The following is a 15,349-nucleotide window of genomic DNA, read 5'->3' as shown; positions in this document are numbered from 1 at the left end:
ACTTAGGAGGTTTGGCACGTAAAATCTTGTAAATGAATCTTAACAAGACTGTAGGCCATAGAAGAAGCATGTTTAAAATACCATATTACAATTGTGTGTATGCTCACTTCGTCACACAATAGCAAAACTTCAAATTGATTATGTCATGGGGATTCAAGTGAGGTTTTGAAGCCCTTTTTCATTTTCTGGTTCTGCAGAACTTTCTGTAGAAATTCGAGCTTTTTCGGTCGACCGAAGCATCATTTCGGCCAACCGATGGCTATTTGAATAGTAAATACCAAATTCTAGTAGCCAATATCCATTTTGAGCCACAATCGGTCGACCGATTTGTCATTTCGGCCGACCGAAGTAAAGGCTCATTTCTTGGCTCATTTCGGCCGACCGAAGCTTCATTTCGGCCGACCAAAATGGAGCTGCCTCGTGGGTTTTTGTTTGGTTGTTGCCTTTTCAGGCTTACACCGATTGGTACGTTCCTACTAACTTCATTGACCTTGTTTAAAGCCATCCAATGGCGGACGTGGTCTAGTTTGAACTGGATCTTGTTCATTCGGCGTCATTGGTACCCTAAGGTATTATTTGACTCATTCATTTTATTTCCGCTTCTAGTTAATTCTTTCAGTTTCGTGGCTTGTCGAAGTCCACACCGAGAGTTAGGGTTTGCACCTACCTTAGTGACTGTTTCACTTCTTTTGCTTCCGTATTTCAGATCCGTTACTAGGTCAACTTCTGGGTCATCACTGACGCACCGGGTCGTACAGACTTTGGCCGTCACATATAAAATACATAAATATCAGCCTTTATTGGTTGGTTTAATATTATAAGAATATTGGAAGGGCAACATCGTCTTTTTCTTTTCCGGTGGCCTGAGTGGGCAAATTGCAACAAATTAAAAGTTTAAGAGGGTTTTTTATAGTTCTGAAGGTTAGTTGCAAAACTCCCATAATTCAAGGAGACTTTTTGCACTTTACCCTAAATTATGATGTTTGATTATTTCAAAATCGAGAAAAATCTTTTACTATAAAAAATTAAAAGTTTAAGAGGATTTTTTTATATTTCCAAGGGTTAGTTGCAAAACTCCGAGAGATTTTTTGCACCCAACACTAAATTATGATGTTTGATTAATCCAAAATCGAGAAAAATCTTTTACTACAAACTGCTAGTAAATCATTTTGCGAGCCCCAAATCATCCCGATGACATCAGCCCTCTGCCCTCCTCTCTCTCTCTCCCCCCGCTCCCCCCCCCCCCCCCCCCCTTACACCACACACACTCTCCTCAAACTCGCCTACACCATCGCCACTCCTCCGTCGCTGTGAAACTCTAGAAGAAAGCAACAGGTATGAAATCTATATATTTGCATATATATATCTTTGTATATATATGCTTTTCTGATTTAAAAAAAAAAAAATCAATTTCATTCTAAAATCCGGGTCCGGCATGGCTTTGTATTTGGGATCCAGATTTCCATCATTTGGATCCAAAATACTCTTCTCTTCTGGGTAACAATTACCAATCTCTCTGTGCATATGTTTTGTGTTGATTTGATTTCCATGTCTGTGTATATGTATTTTTCAGTCTTCAATTCGATTTCAGTGTTGATTGGCTTCCTTAGTGGTGATTGGCTTTGGGTTATTAATAAAAGAGGGCTTAAGGGTGATGAATTGATTGGGATGTATGTTGATCCAGAACTCCTTGAATTCTACTTGAAATTGTTGAACACTAATAATGAGTAATATAAAACCACATGAATCTGATTGGAAATTTGTTAAGGAATAAAATTGTTCTCATTAACATTTCTTATTACACAAGCGAGATCGTGAAACATAGCCTTAATTTTTGGTACCTAGAAAGGCTAAAAATTCACTCTTAAATATTACATATCAAACGTATAGAATTTGATTTATAACCTTCAAAATCAAAACAATGTCAAAATTTAGTTCTATATCAAACAATTTCTTTCAACACCTCATTTAGAACAGAGCATGAGGACTAGTACCTTTTTCTGGAATTGTGAATTGTCCATGTACTTAATAATGTATATAACATCATGAAAAGTTATCTTCTTGTTGTTCAATCAGTATAGAATACAATCAAAAGTGGAGGACTATTACCTTTTTCCCGGAATGATGTTTTTAGTTGCACTTATAATAATGTTCACAGTTCAGTAAGTTGAATACATGGTTTCATTGACTCTAATTGGGAACCTCGTCATGCTTGAAGTGATTTAACCCTTTTACATAACTGGGATTACAAAAAGCCTCAAATAAAAGAAAGAAATAAGTAATGACTAGAGAACCAAATGGTGTAATAAGGGTTTAGAAAAAAAATAAAAAAAAATAAATATTGATGGTTGTGATGATGGAAAATTGGCACTGGACAGTGCCCATGGTGGGAGGAGGTGGCCGTGGTTGGGGTGGAAGTGGTAGGTGGCTGTGGCTGTCAAGCCTGTCATATTTCTTTCTTATGGGTTATGTTCATTTAATAAGATCTTATTAAAATTGCTTTAAAAAGAAGGCAATTATGACATTCATAAGTTATTTACTCATTTATTTATTTTCTATATTATTATTGGTTCTGAAGCTGGGGACAAGCAATGCCAAGAGGACTCGGTATTGTATCATAAATAAAGCCCATTTCATCTATTGTGAGACAATGAGCTTATTCTAAATCAGAACTCAATGGTAGGTATTTTTATCTTCCTTAGGTGCCATCTTAGGATATAATTAAAGCCCCGGTACCCTCATCTACTAGGCTATGGGAGATTTATACATGACATGGGTGATCTAGGGTCCCTTTTCAGCTGAAACTTAGAAAAAACTGTAATACTGATGTGTCAATGAGTGCAACATTGAGAAATTGTAGAGTCCTATGCAAATACAGAATCTGATACCCTTTTTTAATCCCTATTGATCACTAGATCAGCATTCCATCAAGCAAGTCCTTGGCCCTTGGGATGCAAGAATTTACATGCTATGCATTTGGCCAGTATTGAATTTAACCAAAAAAGTTGTTCTTTGTGAGTGCAGTTATGGGTGAGGTGGTGAGCAAGGTTGAAAGTGAACTACTGTGCAGGTCTTATATCTACATATATTTGGGAGAGGATCCTTTTGACAAGGAAGCCAAAGAGAAATATGGGACGTCCATGCTTTAAAGAGAGAGCTAGAAAGTTCTCTCTCTTTTAAAGAGATAGCTTCTAGCTATCTATTTATTTGAATATAGACATATAAGGTTATCCAGAAATTTATTTTATTATTTAATTTGAAGTATTCGATTTTTTGTTAATTTTCTAATATAAGCTACAGAGGTGGGCAATAAAGAAAGACTATAAAGATGCTACTAATATCTTTTGAATTAGTTCCACTTTCCTTGTATTTTATATAAACACTTGTTTGTTGAGTATGTTATCTATGTTGAATAAGCACTTGTGTGTTTGCAGCTCCAGAAGATGGTAACTTTTATCATGAATATGCACAGCACATTGTGTAGTCATTTGGCAGTGTTGGATGCATTTGTGTTTCAATTGCTGCTGCCGATCTGAACGTGCTTCAGTAATTTTATTTTTTATTTTATCAGCAGCAGCAGAAAAAATAAAGATTTGAAATATTCCAACTTTGGTTTAATGATTTTTTTGTCAAAAAACCTTTAAGCCGAAGTTGGAGTATTTCAAATCTTTGGGCTTTTCAGAAGCAGAAATTGCAGAGTTATTGTCATCTGTACCTTATATCCTTGGAAGAAGCCTTGAAAACCAAATCATACCTGCTGTTCAAGTCATTAGACGTATTGTTGGCACCAATGAGGATGTCTTAAAAGCAATCAAAGCGTGCTATGGAATACTTGAATTAAAGTAGTAGGTGTTGGAACCAAATATTGCAATCTTGTTGAATCATGGTGTACCCAAGTCATTAGTCCTAAAATGGTTTATACCCAAGTCATTAGTCCTAAAATGGTTTTTTGAATAATCCAAAGTTCCTACTTTTAAAAAGTGATCTGTTTACCGAGGTGGTCAGCGATGTTAAAAAAATGGGTTTTGATCCCACAAATTTGCTATTCATGTCAGCGATGCATTCAATGGCAATGATGAGCAAATCACCCGGGGAGCAAAAATTGGGAGTTTATTCTAGTTTTGGTTTGTCAGAAGTCGACATTATTGCAGCATTCAAGTTAAAACCACTCTGTATGACTGTTTCAAAGGAGAAGATCAGGGAATCAAATACTTTTGCTATTTAGCTTGGAGAAGAGGATGGGGTACTGTTCTATAGCTTTTGATGTCGAAAAATCTGATTGAGGAAGACCTGAGCTTAATATATGCACTCAAAATGACTAAAAAGATGTTTGTGGGGAAGTTTTTGAGCAAGTATCAGAATGTGATTCCTGAAGTCGTCGAGGCAAGTCAAGGCAAGATACAATTTCAAGGGTTTCCCTTTAATTTAAGAACATGAATGGTTGTAATATTTGTGGAATTTAAGAACAGCTTCACTATATTTTATTACTAGTCCATAGAAAATCACCATGTGGAGCTTATATGGTAGTTGTATGGGGTAGTGGCAGTGGCAGTACTAAATACAGCTCAGGAGAAGTTCCCCTAGCATCCATTCGTTCTGAATGGTTGTAATATTTGTGGAATTTAAGAACAGCTTCACTATATTTTATTACTAGTCCATAGAAAATCACCATGTGGAGCTTATATGGTAGTTGTATGGGGTAGTGGCAGTGGCAGTACTAAATACAGCTCAGGAGAAGTTCCCCTAGCATCCATTCGTTCTGGAAGAACGAATGGATGCTAGGGGAACTTCTCCTGAGCTGTATTTAGTACTGCCACTGCCACTACCCCATACAACTACCATATAAGCTCCACATGGTGGCATCAATTGAAGGATTGCAAAGTCCTATTAGTGATTCAAGAACGAATGGATGCTAGGGGAACTTCTCCTGAGCTGTATTTAGTACTGCCACTGCCACTACCCCATACAACTACCATATAAGCTCCACATGGTGGCATCAATTGAAGGATTGCAAAGTCCTATTAGTGATTCTTCTTTTTTTTCCCCCTTAAAGAAACCATGGTAGACATTTGCTTTTTATGCTTAAAAATTGATTTACTTCAATTTGTACAATTTAAGCATCATTTTGTTGTTCTTGTACGATGATGCATGGACAATTCAGTTTGTTTCCTCCTAATCTTATGAACTACTGGTCCTTTCTTTTGCACTCACTCATACGAGTTGTTGTACTCGTTACTGTTCTGTGCTTTCACCGCATAGTATATTTTACAGAGAGCTTTGAGGTAATAATGGTTGGCATGGTTTACATGTTGGTTGAACTCCACTTGCAAAAGCTTCCAGGTTGATTATTTGAGTTTATTAACTAATCATAAAAATATTTGACTTCTTCAGAGAGCTTGTGCTTTGATGGGTGTTATGGAAGACTTGTCGGTTGCCTTGTTAAGTAATGCAAGGCTCACCATGTTAATTTCATTTTATCATATGCATGGTGCCTGTTTCAGGGTCTTTATCTCAGCCCCAAGCATCAGCATTACCTGCGTCTATCCACTAGAAAGGTATGATGGTGTGTGTGGGCATCCTTAATCTTGTGGAGAGTTTTGTGACCAACTATCATGACATGATATTGTTGCATTATTATGAATAACCAGCTTGTTTTTCTGAGTTTCACACTGCTGTTAGCAGGAAACTTTTTGTGAAGTTAGAGCAAGGAACTTCAACTTATAGTTCAGGAGAGATTGGTCCTGCCATCTATTGAGCCTAGTGGTTCACTAAAAATCTGTTTTATGACCTTTGATTTCTTATCACTATTTTTCTTTCTGTTTAATACAAAATATTGTAAAAGGTTAGGTAAGAGATTGGGTAATGCCTATTTGTATTATAACTAACGGCATTCAAGTAAATTCTGCCGTCTTAAGCTTTGTTACTGGATTTAACTTATAATTCATTTATTTCTTGAACATCCTAATCATTAAATTGGGGATACAACAATATCACAAACATTAAATTAGGCGCCCAATTTCATTAAATTGGGGATACAACAATGATGCAAAGGTATTTCATTCTCTATTTAACGCAGTATAGGATGAGCTAAATGGTACATTTGGGATGGGGTGCAAGTTCAATTTTGTTCAATGTTTCATTTTAGGATATTCTCTTTGACAATCATTTGTTTTTTGTTTTGTTTTGGTTGTTTAGAATTAGAATGGAACATAGGAAAAATATAGGAGATTGATTTTAAACCAGTGAATAATTGATATCTTCACACAATTCACAAAATAAAAATATTTTTATTTATTGTTTCTCTCTATTATCTTTGTCAAATATGGACAAGGATCTTCTACGTTAAAAGCCCTCTATATTATCATAAGTAGAGTCACTTACACATTGACACATGGCATTTTAAGTAAAATCTATGACTAATTTTACACCACATCAACTCATTTAATAAAAGTTCAAATACTGTGTTGTTTTAGGGATACATGGAGAAACATATAATGAATGATGGTCAGTTGAGTTTAATTAGTTTTCTATTCTGAATTATCCAACCATAAATTGGGATTTATATTATTTTCTATATAGTTAATTATTTTTAAGCAAATCATTCTGTTTTTAGGTAAAAAGTATTAATATTATTTATTGATTTATAATTTTTTTAAAAGATTAAGTGCAAGCAACACCTTTATTATATCCAAAATGTGCAATTATTTCTGATGCTTAATTAACCTCCTACATTTTAAAAATTGTACAAATAAGTACATTTTCTCATGTTATAAAATGAAATGTCTATAATAAAAAAAACAAACAAAGCCAAAACAATGATTTGACCAAAACAGACCCGCGGAGTAGAAAACAACACCATCAGCCAATCAATTTCAAGCCTTCTCTATCTGTCTCTCTGCACGACCAAACCAACGTTACCTCAACCCTACCAGTTTCAAGCCTCTCTCGGCGCGATCAAAACAGCGATGGGGTGGCACTATTGTGGTGGCAGCTAGGGACAATTCTGGAAAGAACTTTCTCAATTTAGTTAACATTGTGTGATTTGTAGTGTTTTATTATGGTTGTGGAATTTAGGTTCTACTTGTTTCAAGGTAAAAAAAAAAAAAAAAAAATTCCAATTTTTTTTTCTTTTTCTGTTAAAATATTTTTATTTTTTTATATTTGCCAAAGGTTTAGGTTTGAAATCAAGTCTATTAGGCGTGTAAAATAACTTGTCAAAAATTGATGAGAATTATTTTTATTAAATTTTAATATATATTTTTTCTTCTTAAATATTGTTTTTGTTTCCAAAAATTTCACTACATATGAAATAGTTGGCTTAATAAGTGTCCTATAAAATTTTTATCTTTTGGAAACTTATGGATTTAAATATGACGCCTGTAAATAGAATTTTTGTGCTTTTGCGAGAAAGCATGTCTCACATGGAGGTGAAGATACTGGGATACATTCACCTTGTGGAGGGTGTATTGGTCATCAAATTTTTACCAAGTGATGGTGTGCGGTTTATTGTTTGAAAACTTGTGGATGTAAACGTGTTGTGAGATTTATACGTAGGTCTGGCCCTGGCCCAAGGCGGTCGCCTAGGGCCTCAGAATTTTGGGGGCTTCAAATTTTATAGGCCCATGTATGATGGTCTACAAAAGAAAAAAAATAATTGTAACTAAATGTATCAAATCATTTAAGGGGCCTCAAATTTTATAGGTTCATGAATGTTAGGCTATCGAAAAAAAAAATTATAACCAAAATGCAACAAATAAGGGACCTCAAGAATGATGGGCCACTAAAAAAAAAAAAAAAATTTATAACCAAACCGTAGTAATTGAAACTTGCCTCCAAATTTAGGGCCATCAAAATGGAGCAAGAATGATGGGCCAGCCTCCAAATGCAGCAAGAATGATAGGCCATTGAAAAATAAAATAAAATAGGGCAAATGTATCAGCAAGAATAATGGGCCATTGAAAAATAAAATAAAATAGGGCAAATTTAGTTTGACCTCACCTCTCAAGTCTCAAGCTTACTCCCTCTCTCTCTTTGCTCTGCAACCAACGACAACAATCAGAAGACAGAAACTTTTTCAGTCTCTTAAAGTCTGAGCTCTCTCTAAGTCTCTCTCAAAGTCTGAGCTCTCTCTCAGTCTCTCTCTATTCCTTTTTTTTCCGGGTTCATTACTCTGCATCTGCATCTGCATCTGCATCATCGATCCCTATCAACACACTCAATCAATGGCAACAACACTGTAAGTTTTCTTTTCTACATCTAAGTTCTAACTCTAATTCAAGTCTTCAAGTAGTTATTTTGATGAACTTAAATTAAATTTTAAACCAAAAAATTATTTTGATGAACTTAAATCTTTATCAATTGTTCTTATGGAAATAATGGAATTATTGTTTGACAAATGAATTTGTTGTAATACAGAGAGTTGAGGACTTATCATTTAGACTTCTCATGAGGTATTTTTATTTTTCTGTAAATCATATGATTGAAAATTGAGCCATTGAGATTGAGGTAATCTATATTTTCTTTCAGCAAAGTATTATTATTATTTTTTTAGTTTTATGTTGATTGTGTTTCCTGTTATTTAGATTTCTAAGATTGCAAGATTTTTGACAATTATGTCTACAAGAAAATTTAAATCTAGGTATGAAAAAGAAAATAGAAAAAAAAAAAAAAAGAGAGAAGAAGAATTGATTGAATTTCAAAATGGCGTTATTCATAAGTTTTTTGGGAACAATGCACAAACTGAGAGTTTAGTTGAAGTCTTGAAGATTTGGTGAAGGAAGAACATAGGAATGAAGAAAATCTTAATGAACATGGAGATTTAATGAATGAAGATAAGAAATAGAATCAAAATGAAGAACACGTGAATGAATTTTAAGATTTGGCAAATGAAGAATATATGAATGAGAATGATAATCTTGCTTTGAACATTAATGATTCAGGAAATTGGAAAGATACTGATAAAAAAATAAGAGATTTATTAGTTGAAAGAGGTCCTCCAAGAGATGCTAAACTTGAAATTTTTTCTAAAAACTCAAAAAATAGACATTTCTCTTCTACATATTACATTCGACACTTGTCAAACGGTGAAATACACAATGGGAGATGGCTAATCTATTCAAGTTCTTTGGACAGAGTCTATTGCTTTTGTTGTAAGTTGTTTAAATGTGACGAACAAAAAACTCATTTGGCAAATGAAGGAGTGAATGACTAGAAAAATCTTTGGGATAAACTTAAAAGTCACGAGACTAGTCGTGAAAAAATTGTTAACATAGGGAATTGGATTGAATTAGAAATCAGATTACAAAAAAATGCAACAATCGATAAAAGTGTGGAAGAAAAAATCAACAAAGATAAAGAACATTGGAGACAAGTATTATTGAGATTGAATGGATTAGCTATCTTGTCTATTGAAAAAGATATGTTGGAGAAAGTTGATTTGAGCACTTTAATTAATAATTTTGTAGCTTAAAATGCAAGACGGTCACATTTACTTTAATGAAAATTTCGCACTTTCATAAATAAATAAAAATTGTGCGTGTGAAACTTATGTATAGGGGCCTCACATTGAAAGTTCGCCTAGAGCCTCTCAAGAATTTTTCAATCTCAGGGCCGGCCCTGTTTATATGTACCACTCGCAAGTGTACGAATCTTTGCAGATAGGGTTTACTTGTAAGGGTATCGTACCCAAGTGACTTGTGTAAATTAAGTTTGTCAACAGATTTCTTAAATTCTAAATTAACTTGAAAGTAGGATAATTGAATTGTGATGATTAATTCTAAATTAACTAAGTAGAAAAATAAAATAAACTAAAGATAATGATTAAATATGAAATAGAAAATAAAGAGAGAGGACTAGGGATATGATTTCACCACTAATGTCGCACCACCAGTTAATTGTATCAATTTATTGGAGATATATCATATAACATGCAGAGGGAATTAATTATGGCTACAAGCACATATTAATTCAGCTAGAAAATAATATAATTTAAAGTTAAGCATGGACTATCTTCGATTGATATAAACCATCTACCTAACTACTTTACTCTAGGGTGTAGCATGGTCTATCAGACAGTCAGGCATTACTGCCCCTTGTTCTTTGGTCGATGTTTAAACCCAAAAAATGCCCTTGAACAACCAGACTTTGTTACCTGACTTGAAAGATTTTCTCACAATGTGCTTATCATAAAACGCCTTGGTTCTAGCTTTGTAAATTCTTGCGCTTTCATAAGCACCATTACGAAGTTCTTCTAATTCACTTAGTTGCAACTTCCTCTTAGCCCTAGCTTGACTCATGTCGAAGTTCAATTTTTTCATAGCCCAAAAAGTTTTATGTTTCAATTCCACAAGTAAGTGACATGCTTTCCCGAAGACCAAGCGGTATGGCGACATCCCAATTGGCATCTTGAATGTCGTGCGATATGCCCATAAGGCATCATTGAGATGTAATGACCAATCCTTTCGATCCGGTCGAACCGTCTTTTTAAGGATATGTTTGATCTCGCGATTTGAAATCTCTACTTAATCGCTTGTTTGAGGGTGGTAAGAAGTAGCTACCTTGTGAGAGATGGAATATTTCTGAAATAAGACTCGAAGAAAGCGATTACAAAAATGCTTTCCACCATCGCTGATTACTGCTCTTGGCATTCCGAACCGACAGAAAATATTGCTTTGAAGAAATTCAACCACCACTTTGTGGTCATTAGTTGTTGTTGCCACTGCTTCTACCCACTTGGAGACATAATCCACCCCTACCAAAATATACTCCTTGCCATGTGATATCGGGAATTGGCCCACGAAATCAATGCCCCAGACATCAAAAATTTTAATAACCAGAATTGAGGAGAGAGGCATCATATCTCTTTTTGTAATGGTGCCCAACCGTTGACATCGATCACAAGCCTTAGCAAACTTGTGAGCATCTTTGAACAAGGAAGGCCAAATTAGCCGACTCTGAAAGACCTTTGCTACCGTCTTCTTTCCACTGAAATAGCCACCACAAGCAAGTGTGTGACAAAATTTCAAAACGCTTGGAATTTCATTATCTGGTACACAGCGATGGATGATTTGGTCTGAACAATACTTGTATAATTGTGGATCTTCCCAATGATAAAATTTTACTTGGGAGAAAAACCTGTCTTTATCCTATTTGGTCTAATCAGATGGAATTCTTCTAGACGCCTTCCAGTTCACAATATCAGCATACCATGGTGGCTTCTCCTTTTGTAGTTGAAATAACTGTTCATCTGGGAATGAATTATGCAATGGAAGAGTGCAAGATGAATCTACCAAAATTCTGGATAAGTGGTCTGCCATCACATTTTCTGAACCCTTCTTGTCTTTAATTTCTAGGTCGAATTCTTGTAGCAATAGAATCCACCTAATCAACTTTGGCTTGATGTCCTTTTTGTTGAGCAAATGTCGGAGAGTTGCATGATCAGAAAACACAATAACTTTGGAACCCAACAAATAAGAACGAAACTTGTCCAAAGCAAAGACCACCGCCAATAATTCCTTTTCAGTAGTGGTATAGTTCAATTGTGCCTCTGTCAAGATCTTGCTTGCATAGTAAATTACTCTTGGTAATTTCTCCATTCTCTGACCCAAGACGGCGCCTACTGCATAGTCTGATGCTTCGCACATAATCTCAAAAGGAAGAGACCAATCTGGAGCCTGCATAATGGGTGCAAAAGACAGTAAAGAACGAAGTTGCTCAAATGCCTTTAGACACTTTTCCATCAAAGTGAAAAGGAACATCTTTTCCCAACAAATTGCATAAGGGCCTTGCGAGTTTACTAAAGTCTTTGATAAAACATCTGTAAAATCCTGCATGGCCAAGGAATAATCGCACTTGTCTCACCGATGATGGGGGGGGAAGATTAGAGATAAGATCAACCTTAGCTTTGTCTACTTCAATTCCTCTCTTGGATACTATATGGCCAAGGACAATTCCTTCTTGCACCATGAAATGACTTTTCTCCCAACTCAAGATTAGATTCATCTCTTTACATCGTTGAAGAACAAGCACTAAATTCTCTAGGCAATTATCGAATGAAGACCCAAACACCGAGAAGTCATCCATGAAGACTTCTAGATATTTTTTAATCATAGGAGAAAATAGCCATCATGCATCTCTAAAAAGTGGCTGGTGTATTACAGAGTCCGAAAAGCATATGGCGGTACGCAAAAGTACCATATGGACAAGTGAAAGTTGTCTTCTCCTGATCGTTGGGATGAATAGCAACTTGATTGTATCCAGAATACCCGTCCAAGAAGCAATAAAAACTCTTCCTGCTAGTTTCTCTAATATTTGATCAATAAAGGGAGAGGGAAGTGATCCTTCCGTGTCTTGAAATTCAATTTGCGGTAATCTATGCACACTCGCCATCCTGTAGTAGTGCGTTGGGGAAGTAAAGTACCTTCAAAAATTTTCACCACAGTGATCCCAAATTTCTTTGGAACCACTTGAATCGGGCTTACCCATTGACTGTCTGAAATTGGGTAAATAATGCCTACATCAAGTAACTTGACTACTTCCTTTTTCACCACCTCTTTCATATTTGGATTTAACCGTCTCTGTTCTTCTCGTAAAGGTTTAGAGTCATCTTCTAAGAAAATCCGATGCATACATACTGAGGGATCAATCCCTTTGAGATCAGCCACACTCCAGCCAATAGCTTCTCGATGGTTGGCTAGTACTTCTAATAATTTCTCCTCTTGGATGTCTGATAGCTCTGCTGAAATAATTACTGGAAGAGTACTTTCTGGCCCAAGAAATGCATACTTCAAATGAGAGGGCAATTGTTTTAGCTCTAACTCTGATGGAGACTCCAAAGATGGTATAGGTGGTTTACTTGACAATTGTGGAAGTGGATCAATAGGAATCTTCCATGGTGGAATGCTGTGCATACTCGCCACATCAAGCAAGGCATTCACCTCTTCAATACTTTTCTCAACATCAAATGACTCGGCATCAAAGTAAGATAGACATGCTTCCAGTGGATCTTTTATCAAGGCAAATGGGGTCATCTCTTCAACACATTCATCAATAGTATCGACCAAAAAACAATCATTATTATTTGAAGGACATTGACTAGCATTGAAAATATTTAAGCGCACCTTCATATTGCCAAAAATACGTCCATGATGCCTGTCCTACAATTTATGCTCGCATTTGCTGTCGCAAGGAAAGGACAACCAAGGATCACTGGAATGTGCCTCTTTGGCTCCAGAACTGGCTCGATATCTAGCACAATAAAATCAACTAGGAAGTATAATTTATTTACTTTGATGATTACATCTTCAATAACACCACGAGGCTGTTTGGTTGACCTATTTGCCAATTGGAGAATAATGGAGGTAGACTTCAATTCCCCTAATCCAAGTTGCAAGTAAACCGAATAAGAAAAAAGGTTTACACTTGCACCCAAATCTAGGAGAGCTCGCTCTACTTGATGATTCCCTATTGTGCATGAAATTGTTGGAGTGCCTGGATCTTTGAATTTTGAAGCAGTGCAGTATTAGATTATGGAACTGACTTGCTCAATTAATAGCACCTTCTTAGGAGCATGACTATTTGAACGCCTCTTCTGAGTACACATATCTTTCAGAAATTTGGCGTAAGCTGGAATTTGCTAAATTGCATCAAGCAATGGGAGATTAATCTTCACCTGTTTGAACATCTCCATTATGTCATGAAGTTTGCTTGCTTGCTTTGTTACTTTTGATGTTTCTTGTAGTCTCTGAAGGAATGGCACAACTACATGCCTCTGCTCAAGAGATGGCTCAGTAGTTGGAGGTACTTCTTGTGCTTTTTCATTACGCTCCTTTTTCTCTTCAAGTCTTTTCTTCCAATTTTCATCCTTCTTTGCTTCCTCTTCTTCCACTTTATTTTCAACTCTCTTACCACTTCTCAGAGTAGTAATTGCTTGTACTTGTTCATGGTGCACTTCTTGGCCAGTAATGTCATCAATTATACACACACCTCTTGGATTAACTACCAGTTGCCTAGAAAGTTTGCCATCCTCTCTTCTGTTCAAGGCTTGAGATAGTTGGCCAACTTGAGTCTCTAAGTTAGCAAGGGATTGAGAATGAGATTGCACAAGTTGATTAGTAGGCTCTAACTGCTTTGCCATCATTGCCTCTAGCATTGATAAAAATTGTTGAGGTTGATTGAAAGCATTCATAGGAGTAAACCCTTAAGGATTTGAAGTCTGAACTGGAGATTGAAAATTGCCTTGCATCTGAGGTACTTGAGGTGAAGGAGCTGATGTCCCCGTGGCTGGATTTCTCCATGAGAAGTTTGGATGGTTTCTCCTAGTTAGATTGTAAGTGTTTGAATACATATTATTCCCTCCGAGCCTTCCATAGGTAGCATTAACTTGATCTTATGGAATTTCTGAATACTAAGATGCACTTGGATAAATGGACACATGGTGAGTTGGACTGGAACAGAAAGAGCATACTTCAAAGCCTTGAGCATTAATCGCAGGAGGAGTAAAATTTGACTGTGAAGTCATCAATTGATCTACCTTCTTGGTTAATGCCTCCATTTGGCTCATTAGCCCTTGATTTATTCCTGCTTCATCCACACTATCTGCTTTCCTCATTATAGTAGGAGGTTTTGTTACTGGAGGTAAAACATGTTATGTAGAATTATCAGATATATTTTCGAAAAGCTGTCATGCTTCCTCTACACTCTTCAACATAAAATTTCCTCCACAAGAAGCATCCACCATATACCTTTGTGCCTCATTAAGCCCCTTATGGAAGAAATTGACAAACTGTCATTTTGGCATATCATGATGAGGACACTTCTAAAGGAGGTCTCTGAATCTTTCCTAAGCCTTATGAAAAGGCTTGTCAGGCCCTTGAGCAAAACGAGTAATAGCATCTCGATATTGAGTAGTTCTCACCATGGGGAAGTACTTGTTCAAAAACTTCTGTTGCAATTTAGCCCATTTAGTGATGGAGTCTGCTGGCAATGAATTAAACCAGTCCTTTGCCTTGTCCTTCAATGAAAAGGAGAAAAGGTGTAGCTTGAGCACATCATCGTCAAAGTTCTGGATCTTTATTGTTCTGCACACTTCTGCAAAGTCATCCAAGTGCCGATATGGATCCTCTTTTGATAGGCCGTAAAAAGAAGGCAGTAACTGAAGAGTACTGGCCTTAATTTCGTAATGAGGGGTCCTCACTTAAGGATATCGAACTACAGATGAAAAGTTGTATGCACCTGGTTTGTAGTGATCTTTTAAACAGCGAACTGCTTCTGCAACTGGTAGATCATCCGCCATCTTTTCCTTTTTAAGGTCTCCAAAATCTTTCTTCAAGTTTTTGAGAGTCCTTTCGAT

The 15,349-nt window shown here is 36.1% G+C and overlaps 1 long non-coding RNA gene across 1 annotated transcript; it reads left to right on the top strand.

Moving 5' to 3' along the window:
• The first annotated feature begins 1,241 nt into the window (after window positions 1-1,241).
• On the top strand, window positions 1,242-3,397 carry LOC132284939 (uncharacterized). The gene is made up of 2 exons (XR_009472402.1): window positions 1,242-1,335; window positions 3,025-3,397. It is a non-coding gene; the product is annotated as an uncharacterized LOC132284939 (long non-coding RNA).
• Window positions 3,398-15,349: the final 11,952 nt, after the last annotated feature.

This window comes from Cornus florida, unplaced genomic scaffold (assembly GCF_030987335.1).
Source record: "Cornus florida cultivar Cherokee Brave unplaced genomic scaffold, ASM3098733v1 CherokeeBrave_3.0.0_Hap2_Chr11, whole genome shotgun sequence".
Classification (NCBI taxonomy): Eukaryota; Viridiplantae; Streptophyta; class Magnoliopsida; order Cornales; family Cornaceae; genus Cornus; species Cornus florida.
This window is presented reverse-complemented; position numbering and strand designations above follow the sequence as displayed.